We start from the raw sequence: 8,099 nt of genomic DNA on the forward strand, positions 1-8,099 counted from the left end.
CAAAAAAAATAGAGTTTAAATCTTTAATAAAACATTCTCATAAAGATTAGCAATATGTAAAATTCCATCGAGGTTGTTTTCTTTTACTGTCCGTAATTTATAGACTATATATTGTGTTTTAATAATAATTGCATCAACTCTCTCATTATTTGAAGTAGAGAGGAATCTTCATTACCCAGTTGTTTATTGAATAATGTACTAACCATTTTAATAACGTCCCCATAAATTTTAGACAAAGATTGACATTCCCACAAAATATGATCTGTTGTCTGTTTTGAACATTGACAGAAGAAGCAAATTCCCCCTTTGTCATTAAAATACTTAGAAGCAACCTCGAGAGTCCCGGATATTATTTTGTATTTAAACCATCTATCGCTCGAATAAAAAAAGTTATTGGTGATTGCCTGGAGGCTTTCTTGGCTACGCATTTTAATGCTGCGTAGTTCCAAATATGCATTGAATGTGTGTTAAGGTTGGTGTGTACATCCCTTTTCTCATGTAGGAAGTACTTGTATAACATGATGCCAGTCTAAAAGGGACGAGACGACGTTTTATTGAAATGTTTGGTCCAAAAATAGATGAATAAAAGACAAAAACCATTTTATTCATTAGATAATCGGTCAAGTTAACATCTGCAGCAATATCGGAGTTTATGGTACACACAGCATTTTGGTTAATGCAACCTCTAGTTGGCATCGTAAAGATAACTCAAACTTTTTGACTACTTCAGTAGCACCCTCACAAAAATTTTTAAAACACTCCGAGTATAATGACAACACTTTAAAAACATCCAAAAGTCCCAAATGTGGGCTTAGCTGAAATCCCACGTGGTTTAGGTTTATAATTTCAAGTAGAAATCTTATAGACATAATATTTTCCTAGCGATACTGTTGTTGAAAGGTGTAACACGGAAGAGGTGCGTTACATTAGGAATAATATAAATATTCCATGGCCTGATCCTATCTCATACTTTTAAATTGAAAGAAGATAAGTATGAAGCCGTCTTCTTAATTCTCTTACAAAATCTCTTTCCCAATAATTTCGCAACTTCCTTCACCTATCCAAGATCCGAAGGACAGTAACTTTGATTTCAATTTAAAATGAGTTCAAGCATTTCCATGTAACCGGTTATAAGGACTGATAATTTCAGTTTTCTCTTCATTCAACAACAGACCAGATAATTTAGAGAATGTGTTTTTGATTGACTTTATTGTCTTATACGGACTGCTGCAAAATATCATTGTTACGTCGTCTGCATAACATAGACATTTTAAATTTGAGTGTGGCAACTGAAAGACTTTTATTCCATCTTTATGATTTATTTCTGGTATTACCCCATCAAGATATAAAATAAAAAGTATTGGGGACAGAAGATCTCCCAGACGAACGCCCCGGTTGTTCGAAAACTATTCGAATTCGTTTTGGCATTTAATCATTGTACGAGTACGCGCTAAGGTAACTGCAACCATACGAATTATAAAATCACCAAATCCTTTTCGGTACAGTGTTTTAATTATGTACTCATGAGACAAAGTATCAAGGGTCTTGTCAAAATCCACTGCCATCACTGTTAAGTCACTGTTAGACTCGACAAGAGTCTGTAGTGTAAAAGGGATACTATCCATGGTCTTGTTTTTTACAAAACCATATTGTGATCCATGTAAAATTTTGCTTAAAACTTTGTGTGTACGATTAGAGACTACGAGTTTAAAAAAAATTGTACAAGCAATTGTGCATAACAAGAGGTATTAAACTTTTAAGATATCTAGTAATTTTTGTTTTGTTTCGGAAGCAAGACGATGTGTCCCTCTGAAGCAAAGTCAGGAAAAAAACAAACACTAAAAACCTTTTCATAAAACAAGAGTAAAATCGGTGAAAGATAGGATATATATTGCTTATAAAATTCAAAGGTAAAACCAGATGGACCAGGAGTTTTATTTAATTTTGCATTTTTATTAACAGCACATATAATTTCTTCTATTGAAAAGTGCCCCTCAACCATGTTTTTCAATTTCATCTCATACATTTTGATGTATGTCTGCAGTCGATACAATTATACATATTGAAGTAAAAGGACCACACCTCCATGCAAACTAATTCAGGATCATTCGATTCCATACCATTTTTAAGTATGATTGATCAGTTATTATAAAGGTTATTTTTCTTTTCAAACTGTAAACATTGTAATCTTGATATTGATATATCATCAGTGCTCGTTATTCTCAATTTAACTCTATGAAAAGGGTCTGCTTCTCGATAAAGTAGGCCCAGCATATATTGTTACATTTTCTACTTCATTGAGTTGTCTGCTTCTTTTCTTGATACTTCTTGCACCTGCTTTTCGACAAACACCTTTTATTTGGATAAACATTTTTTCAATTAAGTGAAAACGTCACTACCATTCTTAACGCTTGATTTTGCATTTTCAATTTTCTCAATTATTCTATCATTCACTTCAATCTCCACGAGTAGTAAAGAATTAAGCTTCGAAAGACCTCCAATTCTTGCTTTCCTTGAAATAGGCCTCATTTCAATAAATAAACCACGTTGATCAGATATTTTGTGTCTATCACTTTTTACGACTTTAATGTGTCTGTTGGATAACCTTTAAAAAGAAAAAGATCCATTCTCGAGGACACATGTCTGGAAAATCTATCACAGAATAATATATTGACTATAATCTTTTAAATAGTCAGCACAATCATAAAACCCATGTCTTTAAAATAAATGAGAGGGACGCTTGAGCTCGAGGATGATGATTCCTAGTACGCTGAATAGAATCTTGACCATATTTAAGTTTTATATGAAAATCTCCACTCATTATGGTTGGTACACGTGAAATAACCCTAGTAAGTTTTTCTTTACAAAAACGTGATCGTCACAATTTCGCCCCTACACCCCAATTAAATCAAACAGAGAGCTAGATAACATCAGACCTTGATTAGATTACCATCAGAACAACGGTATTCGATTTTTGGCGGTAGTATTTTTTTATCAATAGTGAAACACCCCTTTTTGGATGTAAGATGGACCTATCTAACGCAGAAAATGAAGGGTAATATTCTGACAAGCAAGAGTGATTCTCTAAACTTCACCTCGGGTCAGAATATATAATAATATCAAGAATTTCTACAAAATTTAATAATCTAATCAAACTGTATTTTCTCCCCAAACTCTGAAGGTAATTGCAATGATAAAAAGGAGATCATGACTTTCTAAATAACTTTTGGGGTTGCTCATTACCTTCTGTCGCCATTTGAGATTCTGAAGCAAGTCTTTTTGTATTGGAGGCAGATCTTGATCTACACAGAATAATATTTTCTTCGGAAATTTCACCAGTGGGTTTTCTTGATTTTCTTGTTATTTAATTTGTTAATAGTCCTCCGATAAAATATAAACACAAGCTGCCACTGTGAACAATATGTTGAAATATTACAAAGTTTTATTTTATATCAAGATTAGATTGAAAAAGGTAAAAGGTATTAATATGCTAAAATTGTATTTCTATGTAGTTTATTAATTAATTCAAGTTTCAATTAATGTCTTGAATAAAGATAGCATGGATAAATAAGTTTATATATACGCTTTTTTTCCATTTTAATAATATACTCAATTGTCATACTAGAAAAAGCACTTTGCAAAAATAAGTACTTTTTTGCAAATACAAAAATTATAAAGAATAATTATTATTTGTCTATATATATATGAATGATATCTTGATGGATTCCCCATATGTCGTTAAAGATTATACAATAATTAATTATAGAGAAAAAGGTAGTAATAACGATGCCTGAGAGAATGACATAAAAAATACGCTAACTTTGAGAGACGGCATATTTGCTAGCAGAGATGGCTATACATGAAAATAATATCATAATGGAAGGTGCTACCTAAATTTATGTTTTATTTTTATTTTCAATGCTACTATAATTATTTCTAGTAAAACAAATTTATTCATCAGACTAAGGACAAATAAAATGAAGGCAAAAAGAAATGTTGTGACAACGCTCCTAGGCAAGGGCAAGAGTTAGAATGAGATCTCTTGCATCATCTCCTGCTCTAACAAGATAAAAAATGTGTCACTTGACAATAAGAACCTTAAAAAGAAGCCTGTATCTTTGTGGATCGGTGCTTCCGACAGGAAGAGGATGCCACCTTATTGTTTTCCAAAGGTCTTCAAGATCGGCGTTGACGTATAGATGGAGGTCATAGAGACGCTGCTTTTTTTCTGTTTGAAGGTCAACTACCCCAAGGGTAATTTTGTTTGTCAAAAATACTCCGCCTCGGCCACAAGGACAAAAAACAAAAAGTGGTGTGAATAGAACTTGGCCCTGGTCAAATGTGGCCTCTGTCCCCAGCAGAATAAAAGCCTCTTGACTAATGAATCTGAGGCGCCATTGAGAGAAAGGTCTGTTTCATCTCCATGTAAGTGTGGATGTTCTTAAAAGAGAAGGAATACGACAAGAAAACATGTTAGTCCTTCAGGCTTAAGATTGAAGCCATGGTGAGGGTCAAGGGTGGCCATTTTGATATTTAATTGTCTTACTACTTATATTATGAGATAATCTTATAAAGTTGAGCTTGAATTTTTTTGTTATATTCTTCAAAAGAAAGCATATTTATATTAATAGAGCTAGGTTTGTCTGTTCATATGTATGGAAAAATCAGAGGGGTTACTGTATTGAGTGCTCTCTCATGTTTATAACAAGCATATTGTTATCTAAGAAATAATAGTTGTATTAACGAAACATTGCAGGAGTGTGTTTATAAAATCAAACGTGCAAATAAAGTGTATTGTGTGTAGTGCTCTCTGATGTACATCATATACATCTTTTTGTTCTAAGAAATAATAATGTAGTCGTATTAATGAAATATTGTAGGAATGCACATTATACCGGTTTTATATTAAACTTTTTTTTGAATTTCGATTACGGGTAGAGCAGAAAAGTTGCCTGGGGGTATGAAAATTGTCCTACAAGGTCAACATTAGGTCGCACATCTCTATCATATTATGAAAAAGCGAAAAACTCTTTTTTAGTGAATTTAAGTATTAAGAATACATTTTTAGTTAGTTTACATAAAACAGTTTTTATTAAGAATTGTTTAACTTATAATAAGTGTGAAATTTTCTTTTTAAAATTATCTATTGAGTAAAGAAAGAGAAAAATGTTCGGAAATTTTATAATCCTCGTATAGTACACATCATTTTTTCACATTTTCAGAAAGGAAAGATAAAAATTTTCTTGTGTTTTTCTATCTTTCTTCTTAAAAAAAATCATAATATATTTTATTTGTTAAGTAATGTCTATCATAATTAATTTATGTAAAAAAAAATTCTTGGCCAAGAGGCTAGACTTTATTCTTACATCTAGGCCTTCAATTATAAACTTCCATTTAACATAGCAGTGATGTCATAAGCAGATATATAAACAAAACAAAGGTTAGGTTCAAACGACTTAATAAGAACAAACTACGGATATAAAAAAACATCAATAAAAACTATTACAATGATAAAATTCACGCCATTTTTTTGGTACTTTGATTGACATCCCTCCGATTGGTAATATACCTTTTAGAGTGGCGTTGTTTAATGATAGTTTCACGTATACGACTTGCTGCATTTTTGTTAATATTGCGTTGACGATACTTTCTTCGTTTCTCGTGAAGTAAGCCCAGAATTTCTCAAAAAATTTCTAATGATGCTTCTAAATTATATGACAAATTATCCACTACCTTTTGGTATATTTCTTTAGTGCTCTGCAACTCCAAAAAGATGGTCTGTTGTTTCCTTCATGTCTATGAAGAAAATGCAGAGTTTTTTTTGGCCATGAAATAACTTAAATCGTACTTCCAAAATTCCAGACAACATGCAGTATTTGAACCATTTTTCCGAGGATGTGAGCAATCGGGCACTTCTTGATGCCTTTGTTGTGGTGATTCCTCTTCTTAGCAAGTAAAAGCTGAAGGACAATAGTTTCCTCCTAATTAGTGACGTAGAGGCCATAAAGGCTCTTATTCGGAATGGAACTATTGACCTTTCTTACCAAGAAAGATTCCCAAGTCTTTTCATAAGAGAAAGTTATGCTATTTGGCTTATCAGTGAGGTTACCCAATGAATACTGCAGCAATATCAGAGGAAACTGTAATTAAAACGTTCGTGTATGGGCAATTCCATCCTGGGGAGAGATCAAGTTTTGAAACAACTTGAGGACTATTTTGTAGCTCGCCAGTGCTTTGTATATAAAATATATTCCTTTTTCTTTTGAAAAATGGTCAAAAATGAAGCACCAGGTCTCTTTGCTCGTCCACATTTTCCTCACTCAGTAGAAGTTCACTATTTTCCTCATTTCAGATATATTTATCATTGACAGTCCCAAATTCTTCAGTGGGCCAAGAAGCCTGGCCTAAGATTTTTTTTTTCTCTTCTTCATCTGAAGGAACGTATTTTGGAGCTCAATTAATTTTTGAGAGATTTTCTTACTGTATGGAGTAACTCTTAGGAGGTGCAACACTTTTTGGTAAAATGTGTGTCTTCCATGCAATGATTTTATCCCACATCTTGAAGTTAAGTTAAGGAAGGAACAGGCCAGATCAATCCTTTTATGATCTCATTTTCGTTGTATGGGCATCCAGAGTTTCATACCAAGGTCCCAAGATGCTTAATATCCTTTGTGATTTGGAAGTTTGGCCATTTTTTTTATAATTTCCCCAAGTCGACCTAGTATTTCTTTTTTTCAAAGCTGATCGGATGACCAGAAACAGTAGAAATATTATGAGGAAGACTTATGGTCCTCCTAATTGATTTAATAATGTAGAGAGGACCGCCACGAAAGACCAATGTTAAGTCATTAGCGTGACAGAGACTTTTCAAGTTACTTTGGATAGTGTCAAGACTTGGAATTATAACATCCTTCTGAATATATTGTAGAATTTTATATATCCCAATGTCAAATGAAAATGTTGATACAGGATCTCCTTGTTGGACTCCTCTTTTATTTTCGAAAGACGTCTCTTGATCCATGTACTTCACAATTGTTCGGGACCTTTTTAAAATAATTCCTACCATTCATATGGTAAAATCGCCAAATCCTTTCTTGTATAGCCTACGGATGATATATTCATGGGAAAGTGTATAGAATGCTTTGGCATAGTCTATGCCCATTATGGACATGTTTCTCTCTGATTCCAGTAAAGTTTGTACTGAAAAAGGTACGTTGTCCATTAGCTTATCCTTTAAGAATCCATATTTGGAAGGGTATATGGAGTGGTTATTTGGCTTAGGTATTATGACAATGCGTCCCTCTGAAGCGAATTTAGGAAAGTATCCTACGGTCATGACTTTCACGTAGAAAACAAGAAGAATGGGGACTAATAGATTTATAAATTTTGTATAGGATTTAAATGTAAAACCAGAGGACCCTGGTGCTTTTTTTTTTGTTTAGCATTATTCTTATCTGCTTCCATTATTTTGTCAGTTGTGATGTGTTTTTCTAATTCTTCATTATCTTCGTTGGTAAGTATGTCATTCAATGGATCGCATCTAAAAAAAAAAAAACCAGAAGTTGATGACAAGACACTTGCAGTGTTGGTAGACTATTGCCTCTTGACAATCAAAGCACTCATTGAGTTCATAAAAATATTTCCATATTTCTTCACACATTGTTTTAGGATTGTTTATTAACTGCCCGTTATCATCTAGTCGTGCTATATTTTTAATTTTGCCTCTTTTTCTCACTTCGAGTATGGACTAAAGTCGGGAATTTGATAGGTCATTGATCTTATACATTTTGAGCTTGATTCTATACAATAAATCCTTTCCTCTGAATAACGTATCTAATTTTGTTCTTTTTTATTGTAACGAATCTGGGTATTTCTCAATATTGACTAATTCTAACACGTTTATAGGAGTTTATTGTACACGCTCCAAGACAAACTTTATTATTATTTTTTTGAGCATCATTTTGTATTCAGAAAAAACATCAGCCCTGTATTTAATATTTGCACATGCCCCTTAATTATATTTATAACTTTACTGTCTACGAATTCTTCTTCCAAAAGTCAATGGTTGAGATTCCAAAGGCTCTTGTTCCTCAGTTCCC

Source organism: Lepeophtheirus salmonis, chromosome 3 (assembly GCF_016086655.4).
Source record: "Lepeophtheirus salmonis chromosome 3, UVic_Lsal_1.4, whole genome shotgun sequence".
NCBI lineage: Eukaryota > Metazoa > Arthropoda > Copepoda > Siphonostomatoida > Caligidae > Lepeophtheirus > Lepeophtheirus salmonis.